This window comes from Myiozetetes cayanensis, unplaced genomic scaffold, assembly GCF_022539395.1.
Source record: "Myiozetetes cayanensis isolate MyiCay16 unplaced genomic scaffold, myiCay2020 scf2-11, whole genome shotgun sequence".
Lineage (NCBI taxonomy): Eukaryota > Metazoa > Chordata > Aves > Passeriformes > Tyrannidae > Myiozetetes > Myiozetetes cayanensis.
Window position 1 is genome coordinate 8,001,862 of NW_026087411.1, and position 14,456 is coordinate 8,016,317.

Sequence of the window (14,456 nt, forward strand, 5' to 3'; positions counted from 1 at the left end):
CCAAGTTACAATTTACTGGTGGTGCAGCTAGCGCTAAGATCAACTGCAGCGCTAGGAAACCTCGGGGACAAAATTGTGGTCACCTCCCTTTCGGTGTAGCATCAGCTCATCTTCCCTAAGGCTTATGCATGTCAGCTAAGGGCTGCACCAGCATAGCATACATGAATTTGCTTGGAGGCTTCGGTAGCTGGACAGGTTTTTTGTCCTCACTGCCTCAGCAAAATCCTCACCAGGAGCATCGAGGCTGGCTCGGATCCTCAACCCACGCCTGCTGCTGGGGCTCGGCAAAGTCAGCAGCTCTGTGGTGTTTTATAGAGTCTGAGGCACTCGCCGTGTGCTGTGGGGAAATGCAATCCTGAAAGCGGCGTATTTTAGGGGATGCAATTTCAGCAGCGCAGAGCGCTGCTCCTGCAGGGCTCTTAGCTGGGAAATGGACTGCCACAAGTCACCTAACACAGCTCGGGGCAGCGTGCCACGATGAACTGTGATGGGAAGGAGGAAAAGCAGGCATTAAGGGGGAAGGAGTAATGAGAGAGAAAAGGCTTGAAAACCCGACCATCATGGTTCGAGTCACACTAAAAGGATTATTTGGTCATGAGTAACGGGGTCTGAACTTCTGTGTCTAACTGGAAGGACCACATACTGTCCTATTACAGCAAGCTCCGCTTAAAATGTTTTAGATTTAACGTGTCAAGAAAATGTTACACACAGCCAGCTTTGGTCCATGCCAGTAGCTAATGTGAGCACAATTAATCTGAGTGGAGATGACACCTTTTGTCAGCAACAGGTAATCCTTCCTAGCAAAGGTAAAGCTGAGCAAGCAGTTGAGAGGGAAATCATTAGCGACGTTTCTCTGCTCTCGCAGTTTGTCTTCACATCCTGTTACTCCCCTGGATGGATGAGCTAAAGGCAGAGAATAGCAAAACAAGAAAATGCCCTTTGAGAGCTTCTGAAGCCGTTCTTGCTGGAAAGGAAAAGCTTTCCTTTTGTATATGTTGCTATTTCTTAAATGAGATGCTTTGATGGTCCCTGAGGGATTTCACTCCTCTCACAACGAACGCGGAAATTAAAGGAAGTATGCAATTTGTAAGACAATTGTATTGTTTGAAGAAAGATTGGTTTCAAGTGTCTTTGCTCAGATATGGCACATTTAGGTTGCTGGAGTCTCCATCAGAAATATGGGCACTATTTGGGTGCCACGCAGGATGCAGCATTAGACTGTTTTCCACAGCCCAGCCAGCCAGCGCTGCTGGGGACTGTCTGGAGACCTCTGCAGAAACGTCAATTGGCCATAAAAGTTCTGCAAACAAGCATTATGCCACCTCCTTATGCCTCCCCTGCTGCTGTTCACAGTTGCATAGTAATGTCCAGGGCTAAAAAATGGATGTCGGGGGCTTCTGCTGCTCCTCCGATGCTCCTGAGTTCAGTGTGGTGCTTTTTTGGGCATGTTGTCATGTAGATGTTGGGTTGACAAATTGAAAATATAGGATTTAGCCATTGGTATCCTTTCTTGAGGGATGCCTTTCAGATGGGGGTGGCTGCAGTTTGCATCTAATTCCTCTTGAGCTAAAGCACCTTTGCTTTCAGTTCCTGCCTGTGCTTTCCTCTCAGATGTCATTTCTGCAGTTGATCTGGGAATTCCTCGGCTCCTGGGGATCAGCAGGCATTATTTACCATTTCTGTCCTCAATTCCTCCATATATTTATTTATTACTGTAATCCCCTTGACTTTAAGAAGCAAAGCCTTGATGTCTGAGCGGTGTTTCTCTTTTCTCAGGTGTAATCAATTATCTATTCAGGATGCTGCATAGATTGCTCCATCAGGGGCTATGTAACTCAGGGAGGTTTCCCCAAGTGGAAATCCCTTTCCTGATCTCCCTGAGGAGAATGAGGTATGGATCACTCCTACCTGTGTGAGATGGAAGGAGATGCTCAGAAGCTCTCCCAGCACAGCCATCCTGCAGACATAGAGCTGGGGGTAGAAAAAGGGTGCAACAGCAATTACCATGTTGGTGACAGCCTTGAAAGGGAGATGAAAATTAACAGAGGAGTTAAATTAGGAACTGGAGAGTATGGCTGCTCACTGTTCTGCCTGGGAGAAGCACCTGGGAAACATGTCCTGGTGTTGAGGGACAGGAGGAGGACTTGGGATAGATAAACCTCTTTTCCATTGGGCAAGTGCTTTTGTACCAGATGTTGTGATACTTCCCATGTAGCACCCAGGAGTCTAAGATGACTCTTTGGGTACCTTTTTCCTACCCCTCCTGAGGGCTACAAATCTGATGCATGTCATCCATCTGGCTCTGAGTTTGTCAGGTCACACAGGGAAACAGTGTTTGGTTGCAGGCTGACACGGGCCTTTTCTGAGCACTGTCAGCAGTCAGGGCCATCCAGATCTGATATCTAGTGCACGTTTGCATGGAGGTGCTTCCTCCCTTTTGAAACACTCTGTGTGCTCCGGAGATGAAGGGTGCTCTGGGCACACCCGTGCGTGTTACTTGGCTTAAGTCATTTGTTCTTTTAATGTGCTCAGAAGGGTTCCTTTTCTGTATGTTTGAATGTGTCTCTAAGAACAAATTTGTTGTATCTTGTAAATAATTTATTATTCTCTTTTTTTAAAAAAAATGCTGTTTGCTGGAGATAAAAAGAAATGACTGTATTTGGTGTTGTGTACTGTGGTATACCACACAAACCCAAAGGTGACTGTTGAGTGTTCAGGGAAGGGAACAGTGTGAGATCTTACAGAAGAGCATTTCTGGGAGAAACAATCCAAGGATGAGGGATCTGCCTGCAATGGAGACACAGCCTTGCAGAGGTTTTGCTGTTGGGAGCTCCTACTGTGTGTCTCGTGGTGTTGGGGGTTACAAAACACCTCAGTGTAAGGAATTCTTCGGTTCTCTGTGAATATCAGCTTTCAGCAAAAAAAAAGGGTTTATTTCTTACCTCAGTCCTCATGACTTAAGAAAAATGGTCACAAATGTGGCCCTGCAGGCTCAAAAATCCAACAAAAAGAACTCAGGTTGACTTAACATTTATCTCATGATTAATATTGGGGCTGACTTGCCAATTTATACTACTTGAAAGGCCAACTTAAATAACCTGTAGCATTTATATACTACCCTTCAGATGTGGATTGAAAAGCCCTTTCAGATGTGAAACTCTGTCCCTTGCGATAGACTGGTGATAGAATGTTGCTGTGAATTCAGGCTAATTTGGTCTCATTTTTTCTGTGGTGATTTTTCTTAATTCTCCCTCGCTTTCCTGTGAGTGATGGGCTGTACACACGAGCTGCTCTCGCTGGGACCTATAGAATCCTACAATATCCAGTGATTTCACCACGAAATTATCTGGCTGGGGATTTCACCTGCCTGAAAGCTAATCTGGAGAAGGGCATGTGTACAGAAAAGGACTGACAACCGAGAGGTGATATTAAGAAAACCCAGCCAGGAAAATCCCCCAGGAAAGAAGAGCAGCTCCATGTATTCCCCAGCTGAATTACCTCACAGGTCTTCAAGAATATATCCAGCTTGGGAGCAAAACAGAGTGCCTTTCTCCTGCTAGCTTTTAAAAAATGGTCTTTGCTTGAGTAATGCCAAGATGCCTCTAGGTAAACTTGTATCGGAATAAAATAATATAATCAGCATAAAATTGATTGGGTTGGAAGGGGCCTTAGAAATCATCTGGCTACAATCCCCCTGCCATGGGCAGGGATGACCCCTACTAGGTCAGGTTTCTCAGGTCCCCTGGCTCTGAAAACTTCCAGGCATGTCTGTGATGATTCTATGAATTGTGTATGAATAAGCACCTACTGGGGAAGGTTGCAGTGGTCACCATGAGTTAGTTGGCCCAGAAAGGCTTGGAAGTGATCAAACACAACCTCCAAGCTAATCCTGTAGCCAGACTCCCTCAGCCACTCATCCCACAGCTCTCCTTCCCCCACTTTCTCAGAGACAATAGGCACAGTTTTCCACTGAGAGATAATTTACAGGGCAAACTAACTCACAGCAGCAGTAAGAGCTAAGCAGTACACCCCAGGAATCTCACTGCTGCGTGGTAAATGTAGCACCAGTTGGTGTACACTGATACTGGCATCTCTGGATCCACTGCCAATATTTTTTCCTACCACCATTTAGGAGGGAATTTTCGGTGAGCCGATGGTTGATCAGCACACCTCCCTTACCAAAATCTTGTCATGTTTTGCTTTACATTACCACCCCTCAATGCACACTCACCTTGTGCACTCCCAAACAGGGTAAATGTTTCAATAATCCTCGAGTGCCTGACCCTCTCCTTGCAATACTGAGCTTCCTGACTCTTCAGTTTTCCCCAGCTCCTCAAGGTTTCCTAGTTCTTTCCGTTCAGTGCTATGATCCACCTCTGTGCTGATAAAGCCCCAGATTTTCACTCCCTATCTTACTTCCCTGTGGATATTATGTGTCTGTTTGAGCAGCCTCCATTGCCTCCACCTGTCCTTCAAGTGTCCCAGACGGAGGAGCTGGGGAAGGGGTAAATGCTCTGGGAAGCTGCCAGGGGATTTATGCAGAGATGCTCTGAGCACGTGTTGGAGAAGTATAAAGTGTGTTTGTCAGGTTTCAGGGCTATGCTTAGAATCAACCCTGCTCGGATCATGTGAAAGATAAGAAGCTGATTTACAAAAACAGGCATTTGAAAAGCAAAGCAGAACTTGTGTGTATGCGTGGGATACATGAGTTGTGCTCCCGGGGTTCACGTGTGTTCTGCCTTGGGAATGCCAGCCCATTCCTAGGTGTGCATGGGAAAGAGGGTTTTGCGCTAAAGCTTTCCAGGGGCACGAGGTGTTTCCGTTTGCAGCCCAGCGTGAGTCACCCTGCTATAGTCTGCATGGCATGTGCTTGGGGAAGGGATGATGTTTAATTCATGCAAAAGGGTAATTAAAGCAGATTCAGTCTGCAAAATCAACTCGGGAGAGTGCTCCGATTACCTCCTCTCTGCTCCTTGCTGAACCTCCTCCTGGATAAAGGCAGGGATGGTGGGAGCTATCCCTTCATCTGCTGAGATTCAGGTGTGGTTTGCCCCCACATCCGAGGTGAGCAGTATCACTAACCAAATCACATTAGACAAAACAGCAGAGCGAGCGGCAGAGCTGCAGGAAAGGTGGGAGAAGGGGAATTTTGAAGTCTGGAGTTCTCCTCCCAGGGAAGGAACAGGACGAGATGAAAGGATGAGATCAGCGAGCTGATGAAGTGCAGAAGTTGATAAAATCCTCGGACTTTGCAAGATTTACCTGAGCCTATTAAAATGCAGCGAGTTTCCCTCACCGGGACCACAGGAATGAAAGCGTGATTGACAGGGCTGCCAAACCTTTCACCTGAAAGCAAAATTAGGAGGGCATGGAAAATAAGCAGCGCTGGGGCTTGGGAAGCCCGTGCAAATGACTCTGAGGCAAGAACGGGAGGAGGGGTGTTCAGTGGAAATGCCCAGTCAGCGTTATTCACTGGGAGGGTGGTAAAGGGCTTTGCTGCCCTCCTCAAAACCAAGCGCTGCAGGCGGTGTCCCCCTCGCCACTACAGCCTCAGAAACGGGAGGCATGCGGAGGAAGGACGGCAGGTGCAATTCCACTTAATATTTCCTAGTGGCTTGGTCAGAAACCTGACTCAGGCTTGTGGAGACGCTCTGAATCCCTTTTTAGCCCTGCAGACAGGAGCCAGGATTTTTCAGAGCTGTGCTGTCAGCTTTGCTCACCTCCAGGGCTGTAACCGTGTCCTTGCTCCGTACGGCAGGACTGTAAATCACCACAGTGCACTCACACCGCCAGGGCTTGAAACCATTGCAGCCCCTTGTATTTTCTCCAGTGCTGTTGTATTCACTAGGTTTTCTTTATATTGATTTTTTTATAAAATATTTTTACTTTCTTGGCTTGCCTTATTATTGCAGTAGGTAAGTTTAACTCACAAATAATGCTTTGGAATTAGCGTCAAGAGAATTAACCACACTTTTGTGAGAAGACCATTAGCATGAACAGTGAGGAATCCAGCATGGGGACTGATAAAAATCAGGAGTCAGAGAGCTCAGGAGGGGAGGCTTAATTAGCCTGTGAAGTTTTTCTTTAAAATTCTTTAAAAATTAGAGATCTTCTCCACACATTTATTATGGGCCCCTGAATGGCTTTCATTTAGGAGCTTTAAGGGTTTGACCTAAATCTTGTCCTTGTTATACCCCAGGGGGATTGCAGCGTTAAGTACAAGTAAGCCTGGAAGCTAAAGATGAATCCTCCACGAAGTTGACCCAACTCCAAAGCCAACACAGTCAGAATATCTTCCCATGCAGGAATAGGGAGGCTTTGAAGCCCATTTCTTGTGTTGGGAGTTCTGAGAGGGGTCTTTGCTCCGCCTCCTAGCTGAGCCTGCTCTGCAAAAACAAGGAAGACTATAGGCTGCTTTTACAAGTTTACAAGTTGGAGGCCATTTAACTGGAGGCTGCAGATGAAAGGCTGGATTTGTTTAGTCACTGTCTCCCGGGAAATTACCAGAGCCTTTGAGGAACGCTTCAAACCTCTAGGCAGGCACTTGCTGTCCCTCTGGACACTTGGAAAATCGGCTTTTTAGAATTTTAGTCTGTTCCTCTGGAATATAAATAGGAGAAAATCATGTTTATGAGAATGTAACACTTCCTCAGAGAACTGGGGAGCCAAGCCCATGGCCGAAACGTTCAACACCAACCAGGGGAGTGGAGAACAGGCAAACACCTTGAGCCTGGTGGTATCAGCGGCGTTTCCTTATTTTGTGTTCACGAGAAGAAATTAATTACTTAACCAAAACTGCACTGTGATTTGATTCAATCAGATAATGGCCCTGAAATTGAAAGAGGGGGCATGAATTTTTGCTATCTATGAGTATTGTCAACCGATTCCTTTACTGTGTTTGGGTTTCCAAAGCCAAACACAGTGAAGTTCTGTCATGGTGTGTGGCACGGACCAGCCAGAGAAACTGCTTGACCTTTTGGCCCTTGCTAGGGACTGACAGGGCAAAAACTGTCATAAACATACACCTGGAAGACCTGGATGTTGCTGAAAGGTGAGTGAGATGAGGAGAAAAGCCCATTTGTGCCAGTAGAGATGCGAGAATCTCCTCCCAGACCTTTGCCTCTTGACCTGTCTCATCCCAAAGTGACATTAATCTGCAATCTCTGGGCTTATTACCTTGCTGCGTTTGGTAACGCGGAGCATTGGAAAGCCTTCTGTCGCTTGGCTGCTTTCAAAACCAGGTGCCAGCTTTTCTCCTGCAGGGCTCCAGCAGTGCAGTATCCTGGGAAGAAACCACTCAAGCACCTTCCCCCTCTCACCTACCAGTCCTGCTGCCTCCTGAGGAAGAGCCCGTGGCGCCGGCCCAGCGGTGACCTTTGGTGTTCAGTGACCCCTCTCTGGCAGCAAGATGCTGTGTCAGTCACTGCGCTGTGGAGGCTGCTCTGCTCCGCTTTCCACCCTAAGAGGTTTGTTCAGAGGTTGGTTAATTAAGCGTCTCGGCACAGTGAGCTCCTCGGTTAATTCGCTGCGTGCTGAAGGATGTTTATCACTGGGCAGCTTGTGCTCAAATTTCACAATTATCCTTCTTTTTTTTTTTTTTTTTTTATTTTTGCAGCACGGACTTTACATGCCCTATCTGGTTTTCTGATTCTCCAAATGTCTTTCTCAAAATGGCATTTTGGGACAGGCTTCTTTCCAGGACAGTGCTGGAACCTTGGTGGTGTTACCACTTTCCCCCCACTTTTACAAGCGCTTCCTGATTTTTTCTATTCCCGCCATTTTTCCTGAATCTTTTTGGAAGACACTGCTCTTTTTCTCCCTAAAATTTTTTTTTACTTGTCTCCTTCACACACTGACAATAGCAAGCCTTGCTTTCTTTGTCTTTTCTTAAGTTCATCTGCACTGAGCATGTTGGGTTTGTTTTGGTTCCAGTCATAAAATCCCAACCTCACATTTATATGAAGGAGGAAAAATTGTCAGTTTGGCAGTTAGAGACCAGGGAGCTGATTGATTAACATCCAGTGCAAAAGCTGCACAGAAATGCTGGCAATAAGCACTTACCACTAATTATTCATCCTGCCCAGGCAGACCTTACCTCTGGCTGGGCATCCCAAGATAGGGGGAAGATACAGAGTCTCCTGTGGGCAAAGGAGGTGGGGAGGGTTGAGGAACGAGGTAGCACCTCATGTTTTACTGTATCCTGCTACCTTGAAGGATCTCAGCAAGGTCAAATAGCTGTTTTGCTTCTGCATGCTCAAGGCATGTTGTTGCAGAGTGAGATTTATTAGCTGGGCAAACATTTCACATCAGTCTCTTCTGGCATCAGTAATCACCATCGGGCTTTGCTGGGATGCTGCTTTTCTGCCCTCTTTCAATACCCTGATCCTTGTAAGGATAAATTCACAGTAAGAAAAGGCAGCATTCTTAGAATCATAGAATAGTTTGGGTTGGAAGGGACCAACTCCCCTGCATGGGCAGGGATACCTTCCACCAGACCATGTTGTATATTTGTGTCAGAGGCGCCAGGGGAAGGAAGCAGGAACGGTGGATGGGGACCTAAATACAAACAAAATATATTTTACTTTTATTCTAATGCTCTAACACTGAAGAAGGGAATCTTAATGGTGTCTGCCGTTGGTATTCTTTGTGTCATGTTTAAATACAAGATGCATAGTCACCGCTTCACCTGGGCTTCAGTTGTTATACAACTCTGACCTCTTACCCTCCTGCCAGCTGTGCACATCTGCTCCCAGATCCACAGTTCCATCAGACAGGGCTGCACCAAGCCGGTGAAGGCTATGGAAGGATGTAGTAGCATCCAGTAGAGTCGGCAAAAGCGGATCAGATCCTGGGGATTTTGAAGGATCCCACCTCCAGCAACCTTGCATCAATGCACCTCTGAGCTCCTCAGAAATGTCAGTTCGTCTCTAGTACAGATTCCCTCTGGATGTGCCCTAGTGTGGGATGGTACTGCACAATTTTTTTTAGGTGTTGTGTTGTTTTAACCATCTTTATTAATATCTTTGACCTTATCTCTTGGGCTGCTCTGCAAGAGCTTGAAAAAAAAGTTTAAAATAGTCTAACCCATCTAATGGATGAGATGGAAACTTCATTGACTGACTTTCCCAGGGGATATGTGTGAAGCTCATCACACCTAAATTAAATTATATCTTGAGCACCTTTCCTTTGAGCACTGTCATTTTCCTCCAAGAGGCTGTATAAATTGCTTTTTCATTTTATTTGATGTGGCAAAAAGCCAGGACTGGAATCTATCATTCTCCAAATCCTGAGCAGTGGTGATGGGTCAAAGCAATCTAACATGAAGGTTATTATCACGGAGCGTGTGGGTTACTACGATTGAAGAAAATAATGTATTTGCCTGAATTAACACCTAAGTGTGTCCTGACACAGAAACTCTGTTCTCTGAAGACTTTTTTTGATTTAGGAACTCCTGTGAACTTCATTGATTATCTCAGTCCTTGATTTCCCATGAGTGACATGGAAGGCAAATTAAGTTTATGGCAGAAAGTCTTCTAAAAATCGTGTAAATCTTTATACTAATTCTCTTAATGAAATAGGTGGGATAAGCTGCAGCAATGCATAGTGGGTGAAAGTGAGTCAAACCATACGATGGATGAATTTTGACTCACTTATAAAAACATGAACAGTAACATCAGAATTTGTTTTATTCCCAGATCAACTGTGTGGAAGAAAGATTCTTCTTTCGCATTCTTTCCGTGATGAACAAAGCTCTTGCACCACAGGCTGCGGGTGAAGTGAGTCAGTAGAGCCACGCTCCAGATCTGCTGCCCCACCAACCTGGAGATCTCCTACTGCCACAGGTTTGCCTGGACCCAAACTGCTCTTCTTCCCAAGCCTGATATGGGACAGAGTGCGGAGCTTGTGAGGCTGTGTGGCAGTGCTAACACTGTGGGAGAGGAAAAGGAAGCAGGAAATTAAACCATTGATAAGCTCTGCTCTCATCTGGATGTCTTCCTCATCCCAGGAAGGCTGCACCTGCTCCCAGGAAGGATGTGTACTGTGGGTATCCCAGGGCAGCCAATAAGAGACACTCAGGGCTCCCTCAAGGAGTTGGTGATTGGCAATTGCATCTGCACAAGTGCAAATTGACATGGAAAACAAGCCATTGGTTTTTAACGCAGAAGAGCTTTGACTCTGGTCAGAACCTGATGGTTGGGATTTTTGGCTCGTGCCTGGCACTTTGTGGAGATTCTCTAATTCACATTGACAGGTGCTTGTACGGCGGGCTGAAATGCCAGATAACAAGCTGCATTTTACATCTTTATGCAGGTATGTGTGGCATATGAATAATTTCAGGTTCATTGTAGGAGTGACAGGGAGCTAGACAATGTAGACTACCCTTTTTTTTTGTTTCTGATGTGCCCCTTGTGAACCTCAAAGCTATTAGTGGTTTCCATCTGCAGCAAAGCCAAAACTCTGATGCGTCTCTAATATTTTTCCAGCATTTGGCTGGTAAGTGGGAATGATTTTTGCCTCTGAAATGCCACAATCAAACTCTGCCCCAGGCCTTGCTTCGAGGCTGCATATAGGAGAGTGATGCTACACAGCCGACCGCCCGCGGAGCCTTACTGGCCCTGGGGCGATCCTGCAGTCTCATCTCCCGCGTGCCTCAAGTGATGATTTCATTTTGCTCTTGGCAGTGAAGGCTGCTCTCGGTTTCTTGCAGGAGTAGCAGCCTCTGTGAACCCACCCCACGTGGGTGCTCCCCCACTGTGCTCACGCACGGCGGGGCTGTTGCGGTGGTTCCTCGGGGGTCCCTCGAGGGTGCTGTGCAGCTTTTGGGTGCAGGGGCAGGGCAGGAAGCACCCTGAGCCTGGGGCTTCCAAAGCAAACATGTTTGGAGGGATGAGAGTGTAAGCGGATGCCCACAAGACCAGGAGTAATCTCACCAGGGGGTTCTCCTTTGGAAAAGTCGCTTTTGAGCCCCCAACTCCAGGGACTCCTCTGCTGGCTTCCACTAGGATGTCCCATGAGGAAGACCCACAAGCACATCAGGGCCTGAACTCCCTTCCCTCCTGCAACCCATTTTCAGGCAAAGAATTATTCCCTGCTCCAGAATCACAACCAGGAGGTATTTGCAGGACAAAACCCAAATATTTGCAAGCGTGCTTGGGGTTGTCTCTGGAGCTGTAGCCACTTGTCCGCTTAAGAAAACCAAAAACGCAACAAGAAAAATCAGCATAACTTCACTGCAACCCAACAAAGTGGCTATATTGGACTGGAAAATTGGAGCAATCACCAGCAAAAATAGCTTTTTAACCTGATTCAGTGCTTGTTAACACCTTTGTAAAATGAGGGATATGGCCATGAGTTTTCTTAGATGCGGCACAGGAACAAATCACTTTGCAACTACTCCTTAAGCTAATTGAGTATTCTCAGTAATCCTTGGTCATACTGAGAGAGCTGAAAGTATAATTGCCCCCCAAAACAGGGGGGTGACGCTCATGTGTAGCAGCTGGGCCTCATCTCTCAGGCAGCAGTCTTCAAGGCCTTGTCCTTTGGGGCACATGATTTTACAGTGTATGTGTTATTTACCAGCAATAAATTCGATCCGTATCCGTCAGGGAGCCACAGCTGGAGGTTATTCTTTGGTGAAAGCTGCTAACAAGGTGTCCCTGTTGAGTGAGGGCTGCTCCGCTGTTGGAAATCCCTCACCTCAGTGGGAACGAGGCTTTCGCGCCTCTCCCCAGGTTGCTGCCGAGACTGTGTTTCCCATGGAATCATTTAAATGAGCCCTAAAATGAAAGGGCTGAGTGGGAGGTGCAGTAGGGAGGCTGTTGACAAGGTTGCTGTGTTGATGGAAAAAATGGCTGGTTCTGGTTGTAAATCAGGGCTTGGGTAAGCCAGACCCTCTGTCCCCACAGGCAGGGGGGACAGTAGACCAGAGTAGGCTGAAACTAAAGGTGCTTTGAGTGAAAGCTGAGCTGTCCTTTTCACTGAGCCCTTCACACTGTCTCGTCCACATTCCAGCTCCTGTAGAAGGATAATCCCAAGTCTTTTGCCCGTTAAGGAAAAGCAAAATCAATGGGGCAGATTTATCAGACAGCTAATCCATAGTGGTGGTCCCTGCTCCAAGCTTGGGATTCTCTGTGGGCAACACAATGATGATTAATTAAAACACCCCCAACCCTTTCAATTAAAGTTTCCAAAGTGCTTGCTTAGCATGAACTTCAGTAATGCCATGAAAGACAGACAGCAAATTATCAACTCCAGTTTGCAGGCAAGAAAGCTCCAGTTTGGTAAAAGAGCTTGATATAAAAACCAGAACAAAAGCCTTCCTCCTGTGCAAATCAAAGTCTCTCGAAGTTCAGTAGAACTAAATCTGCACTTCAGGGACCTCCTGTCCCCTGTAACCCTCTCAAACAAATGTCTAGTTCCAAATGTGAAGCAGAAAAATATATGGTACTTTCTTCAATGTTTTGAATAATTTTCCAATAACTCGTGATGAGGCATCTGTAATTACTGTGTGAGTTTAATTTAGAGTAGGTATTTACCAATCAAGTTATATCTGACACAGTTCTTGAAGGGATGGAAGTTATCTTAAAAAAGAAATCCACTATATGCATCAGTAATATTCCAAAAATCAATGTTGTTTAGCAAGCCATATTGACCTTCTTAGAGGCTGAGGGGTTTTTTTTATTACATCTCTGAAATAACACAAACACCTTTCATTATACCTGTAGAATTGCCTTTAAATAAATAAATAAAAAGCACCAAAGCTTTTCTTATTGATTTAAAACGTATCTTGAGTCTCATAATAACAGTCTTTAAATCCAAACAAATCCAAATTAAAAAAACCAAACAAACCTAATAACAAGGCCAAGAACCCTCCTCCATTATCTTCTGCATCAGGGGGAAGTTAAAATTTGACATATATTTGTAAATTTTTCATTAATGGTGCATTTTTGTTTCTCCTTTTGGTGTACTGGTTGTAAAACCTACATTTGAGCTCCTGAGGCCTCAGCACAGATAGTTAATAAATGCTGTTTTGGCACCTGAAATGATACAGCAAGTAATGAAGCTCTGTCAGCACTGTCATCGACATCTGTTGCTCGTGAATCATCGCTCACCGTTACAATGCATAGATGAGGATTTGCTTAAATAAAAAAAAAAACCCACAACACAGCTATTGACAGTGGGAGAAATCAGTGCAGAAGGAAAGTTTCAACTCCATGAGGAAGAGGGAGCATCCATGTGCTGAACTGGATGCTCCCACAAAAGCCCACCCTGGGGCCCAAGATGTGTGAATGTGTTCAGAGAAGGCAGGGAGAGAGTAATGAATGAATAAATGACCCAGGGAAACTAAGCTGGTTTGCAGGTTTCCTTTAGGAGTTTTAGTGGACCAATCTGGGCCAATCTGGCCATTTTGTCTTGTTTTTGCACGGCTAGGATGTCCCCGGGTGCCCCTTGGGGCAGACCAGAGCTATGGTGTAATGCTGCTCCTCTATGCCAGGCACTGTGGTTGGTAAAGCTACAAACATAAGAGAGATGGAGTTAAAATAATCATACAAGCAGACAGACGTGTGGTTTTTTTACCCCTAGGGTGATTTTTGGGGAGAAGCATGAATATTTTCAGGAACACTGAAAATACTCACCTTCAGTAGGCAATTGACAAGCATGTGGGGATGAGAAAAGCTCAAGTTTGTAACTTGATATTTTTTGCTTTATTTCAAAATTACTTTTTTCCCTACATAAATATTAATGTTTCCTACTTCTTCAGTGCCTTGGCTTGCAATTCTTGTGCCAGTTCAGGTGCAAAGTATGGTGAAGAGCAAGGCATCCCAGAGCTCCTCCTCACAATGCAAGGAAGGATAAATACACTTCTGGACACCGATTCTGAGCCGTTGGGTCAGCTTTCCATAAATGCCTTTGTGGCTGGAGGACTTCATGCCTAGACATGTCCCTTGGTGGCTCCAGTGCACCCTCACACATGCAGCACTGCAGGATCTGTGAATGAACTACCTCTTTCTTGAGAGCCCAATCCTCACCATCCTGGGCTGCACTGGGATTTGTTGCTTTTTCCTCACTACAGTTAAGCTCCAAGACAGAGCAGAAACACCACTCATTGTGTGGTGGGACAGGGAATTTCTGCTCGGGCCACAGCAGGAGGAGAAATCCTGTGATAGTCACAGACTTGCAGAAGTGATGAGGTTGGAAGGGTCTTGTGTTGTATTTTGAGTTAGGTTTGCACTTATTTTCATACAGATATAGTGAGACTAACCTGTTTTAGAGACAGGTATTTGGATAGTGACGAATACCTGTGACTCTCCACTCCTCCAGCCTGTCCAGCCTCAGATGAGTCAGAGTTGCTCCATCTTTGCTCAGTTCTTCTCTCAGCATCTTCCCCCTTTTTCACTTGAAATGCTGTCCCCAAAATAATAGGTTGTGTGCCAGTGTATTGTCTGCTGCTGGTG

At 45.8% G+C, this 14,456-nt stretch overlaps 1 protein-coding gene across 1 annotated transcript in view; it reads right to left on the bottom strand.

The window, feature by feature from the left end:
- The window catches only part of MACROD2 (mono-ADP ribosylhydrolase 2), a 1,470,694-nt gene that overhangs the window by 596,564 nt on the left and 859,674 nt on the right, over positions 1 to 14,456 (bottom strand). The gene's annotated exons all lie outside the window — the stretch shown is intronic.